This window comes from Aquarana catesbeiana, unplaced genomic scaffold, assembly GCF_042186555.1.
Source record: "Aquarana catesbeiana isolate 2022-GZ unplaced genomic scaffold, ASM4218655v1 unanchor225, whole genome shotgun sequence".
Classification (NCBI taxonomy): domain Eukaryota; kingdom Metazoa; phylum Chordata; class Amphibia; order Anura; family Ranidae; genus Aquarana; species Aquarana catesbeiana.
In genome coordinates, this window is record NW_027362652.1 from 1,038,455 (window position 1) to 1,054,774 (window position 16,320).

The 16,320-nt window shown below is 45.9% G+C and overlaps 1 protein-coding gene across 1 annotated transcript in view; it reads right to left on the bottom strand.

Annotated features, from left to right (window-relative positions):
- LOC141121575 (uncharacterized) overlaps positions 1-16,320 on the bottom strand; it is a 167,489-nt gene that overhangs the window by 131,164 nt on the left and 20,005 nt on the right. The window lies entirely within an intron of this gene.

A 16,320-nucleotide genomic window follows, 5' to 3' on the forward strand; every position in this document is an offset into this window, starting at 1 on the left:
TTTGGACCACATGACCTTCCATGCAGAAGCTGCTGCTGTATTTCATCCAGGGCAGAGGCAGAGACTATTAGCAAGTGTCCCCGAGTTCTAAACATTTTACCATACCTCCCAACATTTTGAGATGGGAATGAGGGACACCTACTTGCAAACGTATGTAGGCATAGGACACGCCCCTCTGACACACACCCTTGACACACCCCCTTAAAGGACAATTAACCCAAAAAAAGGTTAATGAAATCCACAAGGACTTTTTTTGCCACTCCTATTCCTTTATATTGGCTTTTAACATTTACAAATGCAGCAATTTTGAATTTAGGTAAAAGGTTTAGCACTGGGAAACACTTTTTGAAAGATAAAAAGTGCATTTTATATACAACTATATAGATCAGACCAAATGAGGAGGAATGAGGGACAGAGGGACATTGCTCCAAATCAGGGACAGTCCCTCGAAATCAGGGACAGTTGGGAGCTATGTTTTACTACTGCAGCTTCTGTGTGTCTGAAGTCTGGTGACAGAAGTATCTCTGTCCTGTTGTTATTATCTCACATGCACAGTGCCAGATAGCTCGGTCTGTGCTACTGTATGTGTATAGTGGTCTCTTTGCAGTATATTATTAAGTACACCTTTTTATTAAAGTATATATGCAGCACCTGCTACCATAGTTAACATCCGCAGTGTAGCATAGTGGCGTGTCATCGGAATGCTGCGCCAGAACCCGGCAGAGCCAATGAAGCCTCCAGATGATGTCACAGAGGAACATGGTGACACGGTACCCGGCGGCAGCTGCAGAGAAGAGGATCACAGCAGGACAACGCTGGATCCGCTGTGTGGGTGAGTTTCTGAACTGTGACCATCCCAGAATCAAGTAAAGGGGGTGGGGGAAATATTGGGCGGAGGGTGAATTTCCTCTTTTAGAGTATATTCACTCTGGATGCGGTGGGACTGCACTGGGCGCAATCTCAGTGCAGTCCCACTGCATGACAAGGCAAAATGTCTGGTCTCTGGTGTGCCTGGTTCACACCATTGTGTTGCTGTTGTGTGCGGGCAGTGTGTGTGTGCTGAAAAAAGTATGGCAGACGTACGTAAAGTACTTCTTTCCAGCTCAAGTGCAGTGCAAGGCAATCCATCACCTCACACTGTGTGGCCGGCAACCGATCTTAATGGAATGTCTTAGTGACATTTCAATGCAGTTCTCATTCAAAAAATGAACAGTCTGATGCACGGAGATCAGTGCAACGAACTGTGGTGCACCCGCCGTACTGCACCGCACACCAGACGCTGCATTGTAACACAGTGGCTGATGTGAATTTGCCCTAAAGTTGTACACGGTGTTAGGAAACCAACATGGTTTTCAAAGACAGCATCATCAGCAGTATACTTAGACACAGTGTACTTTGGCTGTGAAATTGTTCTTTTTTTACAATGAGCTTTTCTTACAGACACCAGCAGCACCCCATTCTACTATTCTGTGATGTGTTCCATTAAAAAAAAAAGGCTTTTTTGGCAGGGACATGTTTTCATCACCTGGTACCTGGAGTGCTTTAACCAGCAGAAGTAGTAGCCCCAAAATGATTTTCATTTTTGTAATATCAGGTGTGCTTGTATTAACCACTTACGGACTGCCCGCCGTCATGTAATGGCGGCTCCTTGAAGTGAAATATCATTGTTATGGCAGCAGCTAGCTGCCCTAACCCCGGTATCCACTTCTTCAGCCGGTGGTCCGCTTTCAGAAAAAATTGGTCTCAGCGGCGGATTCGCCATGAGATCACTTTTATCTGTAGCAGGAAAGGCCTCCCCCTGCGCTCCGGTGCCCTCCGCCGCTTACCGGAGCCGCTGGCAGAGGTGGAGGTGATCAGGTCCTTTCCCCTCCTTGGCATGGAGCTGAGTGAGGGGAAGGTGGCCCCCACCTGGCTCCATACCATTGTAGGGCGTAAAAACGTCACTACCGCCCATAGCTCAATGACATTTTTTTAAAATAAATTTTTATTGCATTTTAGTGTAAATATGAGATCTCAGGTCTTTTTGACCCCAGACCCCAGATCTCATATTTAAGAGGACCTGTCATGCTTTTTTTCTATTACAAGGGATGTTTACATTCCTTGTAATAGGAATAAAAGTGACACAATTTCTTTTTTTAAAAGATCAGTGTAAAAATAAAAAATAAAAGGTAAAAAAAACAGTAAAATAAATAATAATCAAAAAAAAAAAATTTACGTGCCCCGTCCCGACGAGCTCACGTGCAGAAACGATCGGTAGAGCAAGAGCAATAATTCTAGCCCTAGACCGCCTCAGTAGCTCAAAACATGCAACCTGTAGATTTTTTTAAACGTTGACTGTGGAGATTTTTAAGGGTAAAAGTTTGTGGCCATTCCACGAGCGGGCGCAATTTTGAAGCGTGACATGTTGGGTATTCAATTTATTCAGCGTAACATTATCTTTCACATTATACAAAAAAAAGTAGGCTAACTTTACTGTTGTCTTATTTTTTTAATTAAAGTTTTTTTTCCAAAAAAGGTGAGCTGGTAAGACCGCTGCGCAAATACGGTGTGACAGAAAGTATTGCAACATTTTATTCTCTAGAGTGTTAGAAAAAAAATGTATAATGTTTGGGGGTTCTTAGTAATTTTCTAGCAAAAAAAAATGATTTTAACTTGTGAAAAAACAAGTTTGAAAAATAGGCACGGCCTTTAAGTGGTTAAAGTGGCTGTAAACCACAGACATCAACACTGTGCATGCATAAATTGTCAGAGGCATTATCCAACGATTAGCAAAACGCGGAGGCAGAATCCTCCACCTACCGGACCTGTCACCACTACATGGTAACCTCCTGTGCACAGAATGCTGCCCCTCTTTGTATTCAATATATCGGGGGTCTCCAAACTTTTTAGCCCAAGGGCCACATTGTAGATTTTACAAATATTCGTGGGCCGAAAAAATTATTTATTTATAAATAAATGAATAAAATTTAAACAATCTTATCATAGCCTTTCCGCATGTCTGTGTCCCTGTCAGAGTCTCCTTGCACATCTGTATCCCCCATCAGAGCCTTTCAACATGTCTGTGTCCCCACCAGACCCTTCCACACATCTGTGTCCCCATTAGAGCCTTTCCGCACCTCTGTGTCCCCCATCAGAGTCTCCCCAATATCAGTGTCCCCATCAGAGTCTCCCCATCAACATTGTCCCCATCATCGGTGTCCCCAGTATCAGTCTCCCCAGGATCAGTGTCCCCATCATCGGTCTCCCCAGTATCAGTGTCCCCAGCAGAGTTTCCAAATCCTCAGTGTCCCCGTCAGCAGTCTCCTCATCATCAGTGTCCCCAGCAGTTTCCCCATCAACAGTGTCACCAGCAGTTTCCCCATCATCAGTCCATCATCAGTGTCCCCAGCAGTCTCCCCATCATCAGTGTCCCCAGCAGTCTCCCCATCATCAATGCCCCCAGCAGTCTCCCCATCATCAATGTCCCCAGCAGTCTCCCAACCATCAGTGTCCCCAGCAGTCTTCCCATCATCAGTGTCCCCATCAGTCTCCCCATCATCAGTCCATCATCAGTGTCCCCAGCAGTCTCCCCATCATCAGTGTCCCTAGCAGTCTCCCCACCATCAGTGTCCCCAGCAGTCTCCCCAGCAGTCTCCCCACCATCAGTGTCCCCAGCAGTCTCCCCATCATCAGTGTCCCTAGCAGTCTCCCCACCATCAGTGTCCCCAGCAGTCTCCCCACCATCAGTGTCCCCAGCAGTCTCCCCACCATTAGTGTCCCCAGCAGTCTGCCCATCATCAGTGTCCCCAGCAGTTTCCCCATCATCAGTGTCCCCAGCAGTCTCCCCACCATCAGTGTCCCCAGCAGTCTCCCCATCATCAGTGTCCCCAGCAGTCTCCCCATCATTAATGTCCCCAGCAGTCTCCCCATCATCAATGTCCCAGCAGTCTCCCAACCATCAGTGTCCCCAGTAGTCTTCCCATCATCAATGTCCCCAGCAGTCTCCCCATCATCAATGTCCCCAGCAGTCTCCCAACCATCAGTGTCCCCAGCAGTCTTCCCATCATCAGTGTCCCCATCAGTCTCCCCATCATCAGTCCATCATCAGTGTCCGCAGCAGTCTCCCCATCATCAGTGTCCCTAGAAGTCTCCCCACCATCAGTGTCCCCAGCAGTCTCCCCAGCAGTCTCCCCACCATCAGTGTCCCCAGCAGTCTCCCCAGCAGTCTCCCCATCATCAGTGTCCCTAGCAGTCTCCCCACCATCAGTGTCCCCAGCAGTCTCCCCAGCAGTCTCCCCACCATTAGTGTCCCCAGCAGTCTGCCCATCATCAGTGTCCCCAGCAGTTTCCCCATCATCAGTGTCCCCAGCAGTCTCCCCACCATCAGTGTCCCCAGCAGTCTCCCCATCATCAGTGTCCCCAGCAGTCTCCCCATCATTAATGTCCCCAGCAGTCTCCCCATCATCAATGTCCCAGCAGTCTCCCAACCATCAGTGTCCCCAGCAGTCTTCCCATCATCAATGTCCCCAGCAGTCTCCCCATCATCAATGTCCCCAGCAGTCTCCCAACCATCAGTGTCCCCAGCAGTCTTCCCATCATCAGTGTCCCCATCAGTCTCCCCATCATCAGTCCATCATCAGTGTCCCCAGCAGTCTCCCCATCATCAGTGTCCCTAGAAGTCTCCCCACCATCAGTGTCCCCAGCAGTCTCCCCAGCAGTCTCCCCACCATCAGTGTCCCCAGCAGTCTCCCCAGCAGTCTCCCCATCATCAGTGTCCCTAGCAGTCTCCCCACCATCAGTGTCCCCAGCAGTCTCCCCAGCAGTCTCCCCACCATTAGTGTCCCCAGCAGTCTGCCCATCATCAGTGTCCCCAGCAGTTTCCCCATCATCAGTGTCCCCAGCAGTCTCCCCACCATCAGTGTCCCCAGCAGTCTCCCCACCATCAGTGTCCCCAGCATCAGTCTCCACACCAGTGTCCCCAGCAGTCTCCCCATCATCAGCGTCCCCAGCAGAGTCTCCTGTACATGTACATTTGCCATTTGCCTCGAGCAGCTCTCCTGAACCTCCCGACTCCCGCCCGCTGCTACACATGTGGAAGGATCTCTAATACAAACAGCGGGCGGGACGCCGGGAGGTGCTGCGCTGATGACTTCACTGGTTGCTAGGACAGGCAGTCCCAGAAGCCAATCTTCAGCACAGCGTGGCAGCATGGGAGGGTGTGGGGGAGCAGCTTTGTTGGCAGGACCTGCCAGTCATACTGCCAAACTGCTGCTTTTAAAGGCAGCAGATCGGCAATGCTATGAGTCTGGGTGAGCCGCGGGCCAGGGAAAAGGCACAAGCGGGCTGGATGTGTTTGGGTTTTAAATCGTGTGTCCAGGTTTCAGACCATCTGAAACCCGGATATAATATTCAGGATGGACTGTGGCTCCCCAAGTAATCAAGTACAACAAATACACAGGTGTGCACAAGAGGCCCCGCCCCATTCACGGACAGGAGAGAGGGCTTGATCTGCTCCTCCTCCTCCTACCCCTACCCCTCTGTCTGCCCACCCACACACCAATCCCCAGTGTTCTGTGCCTCAGGAAAGGGATGTGTGGGGCTGGAAGTTTGAAGCTCAGCAACTCAGCTCAGATACATGGTGGACGGAAGGTGTTGATGCATGAGCCTCCATCCTCGGGTGAGTGAGCTCCTCATCCAATGTCTGTAACTGAAGTCTCCCCCCTCCCTCCCTTCTCTCTCCTGCCTCCACGCAAGTGAGTAAACTGAGGTAAGGGGTGCCCTGTGGACTCTGATGTAAAGGGGGCTTTAAGGACCCTAATTTAAGGAGGAATGCTGGGAACTCTGTAAGTTGGAGGTTTGGTGAGCAGTAACTCCTTTACATCGGAGGGAAGGGGAGGTATCACCGCTCCATTAAGGTCAAACAATAGTAAACCTCTTCACCAGTTTAGAAGCCACAGGTGCTGGCAATGCATATAGCAATAGATGGGAAGTAGTTCGCACTCCGAAAAATTGCCTTTTATTCAGAAAACAAAATCAAAAATACATGCCATAGCAGAACAGAAGAGCTTACGCGTTTCACACTACAAACAGTGCTTAATCATAGCTCTTCTGTTCTCCTATGGCATGTATTTTTTATTTTGTTTTTTGAATAAAAGGCAATTTTTTCGGAGTGCAGCTGTCCAGAACTTCTTCCTATCTATTCCTTTACATCAGAGTTCCCCTTTACACCAGAGTCCACAGTGTTCCCCCTAAAAATAAAATTGCTGTGCGCCGCTAAAGTGTTGGGGTTTGGCTTGAAGAAAAGGTAGCAACCCTAGTTTGGAGACCCCTGCAATAGATCACATGTACAGAGTTCACATCGTCCTCCCCAGCTGACTCTGCAGGTGTTGTAGGAATACAGGTCAGAGCACCCCCGGCCCCACATAGGATGGCTCATGCTGGGATTTGTAGTCCCCCCGATGGTTGGGTGCCCTGTGGCCGCCTTACATACTGCGCTTGCGTAGATCATCAGAGGCATTATCTGACGATCTGCACTATTCTACAGAACACCGGCCCCGTAAGTGGGGAAATGTTCTGTCCCTGAAGGGGTTAATCTAGGTCTCCACACTATATATGTGTGTATCATCATCTGCTGGAGATAAAAGACATCACAGTGACTATGGAGGAAGAGGACGGACATGACAGGGGGTTACTGGGTGTAAATAGAAAATAAGATCTTATTATGTTGTAAAGCGCTGCGCAAACTGTTTGCGCTATATAAAACCTGTATAATAATAATCTTATTACCTCCTCTGCTGCCACTTCCAGCAATGTCTTCTCTCTACTTCCTCCCGATTCACCTCTCACCCGGAACTTCCTGTCTGTACCTGACATCACTTCCTGTCTTCCATAGAGACTTCCTGTCTGGGAATAAGTGGGATCCCCACCTTTAGAGGAACTTTATGCAGGGACTAGACAGGGTTGCCCCTTATCCCCACTAATATTTTCCCCAGCGATAGAACCTTTAGCGGAATATATATGCTCTTCCCCAGTAATCAAAGGTATTACCATTGGCCAAGATGTACACAAATTAGGCTTATTTGCCGATGACATAATACTGCATAGCTCCCAACTGTCCCTGATTTCGAGGGACTGTCCCTGATTTGGAGCAATGTCCCTCATTCCTCCTCATTTGTCCGTCATTTTAATCTGATCTATATAGTTGTATATAAAATGCACTTTTTATCCATCAAAAAGAGTTTCCCAGCGCTAAACCTTTCACCTGATTTCTAAATTCCTGCAGTTATAAATTACAAAAGCCAATATAAAGGAATAGTAGTGGTAAAAAAGCAATCTTGTTTTTTTTTTTTTGTACAAATCTCCTTTAAGGGGCGTGGTAGGGGGTGTGTCCTATGCCTGCATACTTTTGCTGATAGGTGTCCCTCATTCCCATCTCAAAAAGTTGGTAAGTATGATACTGACACTAACCAAGCCTGAAATTTCTTTACCATTAGTAATTACAGCACTAGATAAATTCAAAGAGGTGTCATACTACAACATCAATCAAAGTAAATGTCGCATCCTACCTATGAATATACCTGCCACAACAATTATAGACTTAAGGACAAAACATGGTTTTGATTGGGACAATACCTTGATAACATATCTAGGAATACAACTCACCTCACCTCCAACTAAAATATATGACGTAAACTTCCCTACCCTTTTAGAACAAATTAATCGAGACCTAATGAATATAAAAAAAAACACATCTATCCTGGGTCGGCAAAATAGCCGCGTTCAAGATGCAAACCTTACCAAAAATTCTATACTATTTCAGATGTCTCCCTATCCCTATACCTGCCAAGTTCTTCACGCAATTGAATACCAAACTTAAGCAATTTATATGGAATAAAAAAAGACCTAGAGTCACATTCTGAAACCTCACCACCGCTAAAGCTAATGGAGGAATGAATCTACCAGATGTCAAGAACTATTACTATGCATCCATTTTAGACCAGATGAAATATTGGTTCTACCCTAAAAAAGAGAAGTTACGGCTAAACATAGAACAAGAATCTACTAATAATTCTGACTTATATGCACTAGCAATAGCCACAGCCATTCTCCCTAAAGTAATCACTCCAAATCTACTGAGTATTAAAACTACATTATTTGCTTGGAAAAACATACTTTCTAAAACTAGACATATTAAAAAAAAAATCTAAAATATGCCTCCCTACAGAAATGATTAACTATTGTAGAATCCGCTTTTCAGTAGATGGATGGATCAGATTATATAAAAATCTACCCTTGAACCCTATGGAAGCTATTAGGAGTAAGCTTGGAAAGTGCAAACGTTTAAAAGATTTCAATCCTGATGATGTGATAGAATTTCCATCTATAATATGGGAATATCTGTCTTATCATGAGGACCATACAAAGAAAGGCATCTCCTTTTTCTATGGGATACTCTCCGCCCGTCCAGATAATAAAAATGCTCATGTGTTAAAATGGGAAAGAGATTTAGGTCAAAACTTCTCATGGGACCAGTGGAAAAAATAATTCCAAATAATCCACAAATCCTCATCGTGTATAGAACATTGGGACAATGCTCAAAAAATAACTAACAGGTGGTATTTAACCCCGTATAAATTATCCAAAATCTACCCATCCACACCCAACATTTGTTGGAGGTGTAATGAGCCAACTGGAAATCTTATACACACCCTCTGGAGTTGCAAAACCCTGAAAAGCTTTTGGAATTCAGTCTCATCATTTATAGCAGATATTACAGGAAACCTTTCCACGCTTACTCCCGCCTTAGCCCTACTAGGTATAGACCTTGAGAAACACCCCTCTATACATAGAACAATTGTGCTCCGCATTTTAATAGCCTCAAGACTTACAACAGCTTATCTCTGGAAATCTACAGAAGCACCCAATCTATTTACTGCCATAACTAGATTGAATACCCAGGCACAATTTGAATTGATGCTAGCTTATAAAAACCACTCCATAACCACTTTCAGTAAAAAATGGAAAATTTGGATTTCCCATCCCAGAGCCTCCAATTACCTAAAAGAATGTAAAATTTAAATTTACCCTTCAGGCTGAAATATTGTGACCATTCACCTAAGCAATTAGTCGGTGTAGAGCAATATTTCTGATATTCATTACTTTTTGGTTATTTGTTATTTTTAATTTCCTTTCCCAACATTATTTCCATACTCATAGTTTATACTGTAAGAAGCATAGTTAAAGTGGTGACCTTCCAGTCCTACAGCTTGAACCCAACCGAGGTAGGCTGGACTAGGCCATTAACGTTTATATCAGTACTATACGTTATGCCTTCTCAGGTTTTGTATTACGAATGTTGTATAATATATGCAAAATTAAATCAAGTTGGATGTAAGGAAGCTTGTTAAACCATGTATTAAATATATAGTATGTACCCTAGACCTGTGGTTGCCTTTCAGCCCCTGAACGTCTGCAAAACAACAATTGTCCCAAACAGAAGGGGTACCGAGAAAAAGTGGGGCTCAAAGGAAAGGCAATCCAAATGAGTATATATGGTATCAAACAAGTGTTTATTGTGGTACAAAAATATAATACATGTAGATAAAAGAGCATAAACCGATTAATTCATGACCCTAATAAAATTGATCGGTAACATGGGACCGATCAACACAACTACACAGACGGGGGGGACATAACAACATGTAATCAAAGACAAACAAAGCGTCCGGATGTCTAGGCAATTGATGTCTGCGCAACCTACTACATTGAGGAGTGTTCAGCTATGCTGAATGAGGTTGCAAAGCAGACATCAATCCCCCCGGGGGGGCGGCTCGAACCAGGGTTGATGGGGGGGAAGGGGAAAGAAGGGGGAAAGGTGAGGTGAAGAGGGGGTGAGTGAAGAGAATGGGGTAGGACAGGAGAGAGAGTTGGAAGCCGTGGAGTGGGGCGCTGGTATAGGCCCTGATGTCAGACACCAATCATGAAGCAGATGGGGAGTATATTAGCCATAAACATACTAAAGTTAAGCTGGAGTAGCAAAGTCAAAGAATGTATATGACAGGATGCTTCAATGAGCGTGATGGTACTCTGGATATGTCCAAGTGAGTGCTAGTGCGGTAAATAAGACAGTGGCTAGCATATTATTTGATGAGCAGAAACACGCAATGAAGGTGGTCAAGTATGTTACCACTTCCGGGTCCTGTATGGGAGTCCACAGATACTGCCGAAGTGTAATGTCACCTGTGATGTGATCTGCACCACTTGCCACTGCACATGATACCGGACACTTCCTACGGGATCTCTGCACTCCAGAAGGCACTCCTCAAGTGGGTGGATGGCCGGCCATCTAGGTGCACCTATTTCCTCCTACACGGCTGTTCCGAACAGCAGGTCTGAACGCTCCCTCGATGAGCGAGCTGGCTAGCCCCAACGGGGGATGACAGCGGGCGTGACGTCCGGACGGAATGACGTCAGCGCGTTTCACATTACGAAGATGTGTAGCTTCATCTGGACGTATAGGTGGCGTGCGAGGGCTCCTTCTTTTTCATGGGTGCAGACCAGCTATCCCTGTGACCCATATATATAATTTCCTCTATGTTTGCTTTATCTAAGTATACTATGGGCCACCACAGATAATACATATCTAGAGACTCTTATACAGAGGTTAATTATTATGTGGATGCATACCTCTTTCTCTCCTTCCTTCCCCCCCCCCTTCCCTGTATCCTTCCCTTCCTCCCCTGTTTTTCCCTTTTGGTTTGATTGATGTTCTAAATGTATTCCCCACTCAATCATTGCCTTGATGTCTGTTATGCAAGATAAGCGGAACAAAGATTGGCTTATATAAATATTACCTGCATTGAACAGATGTTACATTGTAAGGAATTGTGAGAAAATACCTTTGAGCCTATTTGACTGCACATTTATATTGTTTGATGGTTTAACCATACTTTTACATTGTAAGGAATAGGGACATCAATCGTCTTTATTATTTGCATTATTATTTTTATTAATGCTTCAAATCTATTGGCTGTATATTTAAGAGATCGTGTGTTAGGGTCTTTACAGCTACATAAAAGAATCTTGCTACATATATGGAGCAGTAAACAAACAACAGGCGACAATCTGGACATACACAGACGGGGAGAATCTCCTCTATATAGATTAGCTGGGTGGGCGTGTACGAGGAACGGACGGTAATAAGAAGGAGCCCTCGCACGCCACCTATACGTCCAGATGAAGCTGCACATCTTCGTAATGTGAAACGCGTTGACGTCATTCCGTCCGGACGTCACGCCCGCTGTCATCCCCCGTTGGGGCTAGCCGGCTCACTCATCGAGGGAGCGTTCAGACCTGCTGTTCGGAACAGCCGCGTAGGAGGAAATAGGTGCACCTAGATGGCCGGCCATCCACCCACTTGAGGAGTGCCTTCTGGAGTGCAGAGATCCCGTAGGAAGTGTCCGGTATCATGTGCAGTGGCAAGGGGTGCAGATCACAGCACAGGTGACATTACACTTCGGCAGTATCTGTGGACTCCCATACAGGACCCGGAAGTGGTAACGTACTTGACCACCTTCATTGCGTGTTTCTGCTCATCAAATAATATGCTAGCCACTGTCTTATTTACCGCACTAGCACTCACTTGGACATATCCCCCAAAAAAATAAATAAATAAAGCAATGTAAAAAAATAAATTGTAAAAAATAATAAAAAAATAAATTGTAAAAAATAAATTAAATATAAATAAAAACTACTGATACAGCCCACGCGTCATCGGTGCTGCATATTAGTGCCGCTGTCACATGACATTAAAAAGAATATCTGTATCGGTATCAGCGAGTACTTGAAAAAAAAAAGTATCGGTACTTGTACTCGGTCTTGGAAAAGTGGTATCGGGACAACCCTAATATTTATTTCTGTCCAAAGTATCACATTAGCTTGTGTACATCCTATAGCGAAAGTGACAAAAAAAACAGCATGCAGTCCTCCTCAAAATCCATTTCAAACCTAATCCTTGATGAGATCTGTTATAGATTTTGAGAAAACACTATGGGATCTACCCAAATTCCACAACAGATGCTTATCCATTATGAGGGTCTGGTATGCATTTTAAGTGGGAGCTTCACACAGAAAAAGACAACAAAAAACACTGCGGTCAACCCCTAATTCCATGACAGACCCTTAGCCAATTGCAACTTCCTTAAATAGTGACATCAATTACATGAAGATGTGGGCCATTAGGGTATCTTAATTTGTATGTATCTGCCTCTAGACTGTTCTTTGAAGAGAGTGGTCTCCACCCTGGCCCTTTTCTGAGAGGATGCATACTGATGGTGGATCAGAAGAAGGGCAGAGGGAGCCAGTGGCTAGAAGAGACAAAAACTCCTCTATGGAACGCAGTCTTATAGTCATGTACCTGTCATGTACCTGTCAGTGGAGCTCATCACACCCACCATGCCTGGTAACCCACTCTACAAGGAAGGATGTCAGCTCTCCCTAACCCTTGAGGTCACCATTAGGCTTCTTGGGCCCTGGGACCTTGCTACAGACCTTTACTGACTGGTTATAGTTATAACCAGTATAACAAGTTATAACCAGTATTAAATTCATAAAAAAGATGGTATCTAAACAGAGTAACAGGTACCAGTGGCAGGACTTGGATCAACTGCTGGTAGCACGGTCCTTCCCAGAACTGAAAAGTGTAGTTCCAGTGTCCACCAGCAGGTGTCTCCCAGCAGATCTTAGTAGAGATCGGCTCGGGTGTGTTTGATATCCCACATGCCCGATCCCGCCAGGAAGCCGACACTGCACAGCGCTAATCACAGGCAGTGAGACATTTCCCGGTTCGCAGCTGCACAGATCAGGAAATGTCTCACTGCCTGTGATTAGTTGTGTGCAGTTTCGGTTTCCTGGCAGGATCGGGCACGTGAGATTTTGAACATGCCCAAGCCCATCTCTAGATCATCATAGTTGCCAACTGTCCTGAATTTCCCAGGACATTCCCGGGATTTAGACCTTTGTCTTACCGTTTCCTGGGAAATGTGTTGGGAAATCGCAAAGAGGCAGAACCAAGGCTCTGCCTCTTGGTTCTTCCCTGCAGCCTCCACGAGCTGGGCTTCTGGAATGGCGCAGAGACCATTCACCAGCAGTGGCGTCGCTACTTGGGTGTAGAGGGGACACGTAATGTATAGGAGGACTCAGCTGGTTGGGGACACCTGATGTAAGGAGGGACTCTGCTGGCTGGGGAACCTGATGTAAGGAGGGACTCCGCTGGCTGGGGACATCTGATGTAAGGAGGGACTCTGCTGGCTGGGGAACCTGATGTAAGGAGGGACTCTGATGGCTGGGGACACCTGATGTAAGGAGGGACTCTGCTGGCTGGAGATACCCGATGTATAGGGGGACTCCGCTGGCTCGGGACACCTGATGTAAGGAGGGGCTCCACTGGCTGGGGACACCTGATGTAAGGAGGGACTCTGCTGGCTGGGGATACCTGATGTATAGGGGACTCCGCTGGCTGGGGACACCTGATGTATAGGGAGACTCCACTGGCTGGGGACACCTGATGTAAGGAGGGACTCCGCTGGCTGGGGACACCTGATGTAAGGAGAGACTCCACTGGCTGGGGACACCTGATGTAAGGAGGGACTCCGCTGGCTGGGGATACCTGATGTATAGGGGACTCCGCTGGCTGGGGACACCTGATGTATAGGGAGACTCCACTGGCTGGGGACAGCTGATGTAAGGAGGGACTCTGCTGCCTGGGGACACCTGATGTAAGGAGGGACTCCGCTGGCTGGGGATACCTGATGTATAGGGAACTCTGCTGGCTCGGGACACCTGATGTAAGGAGGGACTCCGCTGGGGACATCTGATGTAAGGAGGGACTCCGCTGGGGACACCTGATGTAAGGAGGGACTCCGCTGGGGACACCTGATGTAAGGAGGGACTGCGCTGGGGACAACTGGTGTAAAGAGGGACTCTGCTGGGGACACCTGATGGCATCTGGTGGCAGGCGATGTGGCAAGTGACACACTCAGGACTCCCTCTGATTCAGCATTATGGTAAGTTGAACTATTTCATTTTATATTACAATGTAATAATAGAATAATTCTGTCCCTCCATCTTTTTTCTTTCCTTCCTTCTCTCTCTTTCAATCCATATCTCTTCTTTTCTTTATCTTTCTCATTCCATCCCTCGTTCATCTCAGACTCTAACCACACAACCCATTTGAGCCATGCCCCCTTTAGGTCACGCCCATTTTAAAAGTTTAAATCGCATGCCGCATTTTTCTTGCCCCGCTATGTCACGCCTTCAAACAAATGCCCCCGCCCCCTAATTATAGCAAGACCCTGCCTACAGACAAAAAAGTGTCCCTATAATTTTTTTTTTTTTACAATGTTGGCAACTATAGATCTTAGTAGTCAGTCTCCATCTAATGCTAACAGCTGGGAAGGTATATAACCCCTCCTCTAGCTTCTCTCAGTGTCTTGCATAGGTGCCACACACCTGGTTATTAATGCTCTGCCCCTGGCTCTGATTCTACTCCTAACTTTGATTTTGCTCCCTACCGTTTTGTATACACCTAAAATGAACCGGTTGCTGTTTTGGTGCCATTAATTATTAACGGAAGAAAACACACATATTGCCATGTGAAAACGAGCGACAGACACTGCAAGCTACACAGTAAAAAAACACGTATACCGCAACACGCCAAAATGTCCCATGAGCTACTTTGCTACATGTAACACAACCCATTAAAATCACTGGGCTGCCCTATGCATGTCGTAGGAAAACAAGCCATAAAACGTGGACTCCCACTACTCTACAGCCATAAACAAGCTGATTGTGCGATCTCTGTACGATTCCCTTTAGATTTCTTTGAAATATGGAATAGGAGGACCCACCTATCTACCCATTGAATCTGTATTCAGTCAGGCAGGACCTTGTACTACATAGTTGATGGTAGATCTAACAGAGATTACATAGTGTATGGTGAGCTTTACAGAACCCAGGAACACACTTCTCCTGGTTTCAGTACTACAGCTCTATCCACATAGGTTGTTATCTGATCACTCACTATACTCTGTCAAATGAACGATCTATGCAATATGAAAGTTAAGGTGGGAAGAAAAAAAAACAATGCCTATGTTTAGTGAGAACAGTGATCACTGATTGATTGCATTTCATTTCAAAAACGTGCACCTGGAAGTGAGTGGGTAGGTAAGAGGGTAGATGATGCAGGGTGTATGCTAATGAGGTCAGCTGGTCAACTCCTTCCTGTGTCATGACCTATAGTCTGTCCAGGAAGTAGGGCAGAAGTAATGGAGAAGTGTTTTAATCAGCCAAGAAGACAGAGAGGTAAGCATGTGTAGAATAATGGAAAGCTGTTTTATTTCTGAAAAAGAAGTACATCAATGCTATATTTTGTACATGGAGCTGGGATTTAGAAAAAAAAAAGAAAAGGTGAACAAAGGTAAGCCTAGCTTTTAATATCCCCTGGCAGCTGTAGGCTATCTCCTTGAAAGCCAGTCAGGATTCCTCTCCTTCATTCTAATCAAACTTAAAGAGGAACTGCAGTCTGCTCACATATTTTTTAATAAAAACATCTTTGCCATTCTGAAGCTTCCCTCCAACCACTTTGCATATTATTTTATATATACTGTGATTCTGTACTTGCCAAAAATGCTGCAGCAATCTCCCTTCACTGAGTCTGGCTGCAACCATTTTAACTGTGGGCAGCTGAGGCTGCTGCCTGTTCACTTTCTGGATTTACACAGACACACAGAGGCACACCTCCAGCTCTCATTGGCCCTCTTATGACTCATCCCCCCTCCCTTCCTGGCAAACTCTCACGAGCTATGCATGATGTCATAAGCCTAGGCTTTTTACGAGGCAAGAAACAGGAAGTGCGCTGTATAAGGTATTATGTTTTACCATCCAAAGTTAAAACAACATGGGCAGAAGATTTAATAGATGGAAAGTTAAAAAAATTACTGAAGTTCCGCTTTAAGTGCAAGAGGCTGCCTGATCAACTTTCGTGTTTTCTGGGTAGGTACCAGTGTCGATACCACTTGCTGGATCTGTTCATCTGTCCAGGTGACACTAGCGAAGCCCATAACTACACAGAGCCTAAACCTGCCATTCCGCTCTTCATGCCCCACGGCAGCAGTGACAAGGTCCATCATGGTGGCCTGGCAGGTAATGACGGCCATCACTCGTTTTCAGTCCCAAATTCAAATCCTCAGACGAGCTCCCACTTGTAGCGTTGCCCCCCAGAGGAGCTTCTGAATTGTTCTGTGACTTCTCTGCACACCTGATCGCTCACCAATAACTTACCAA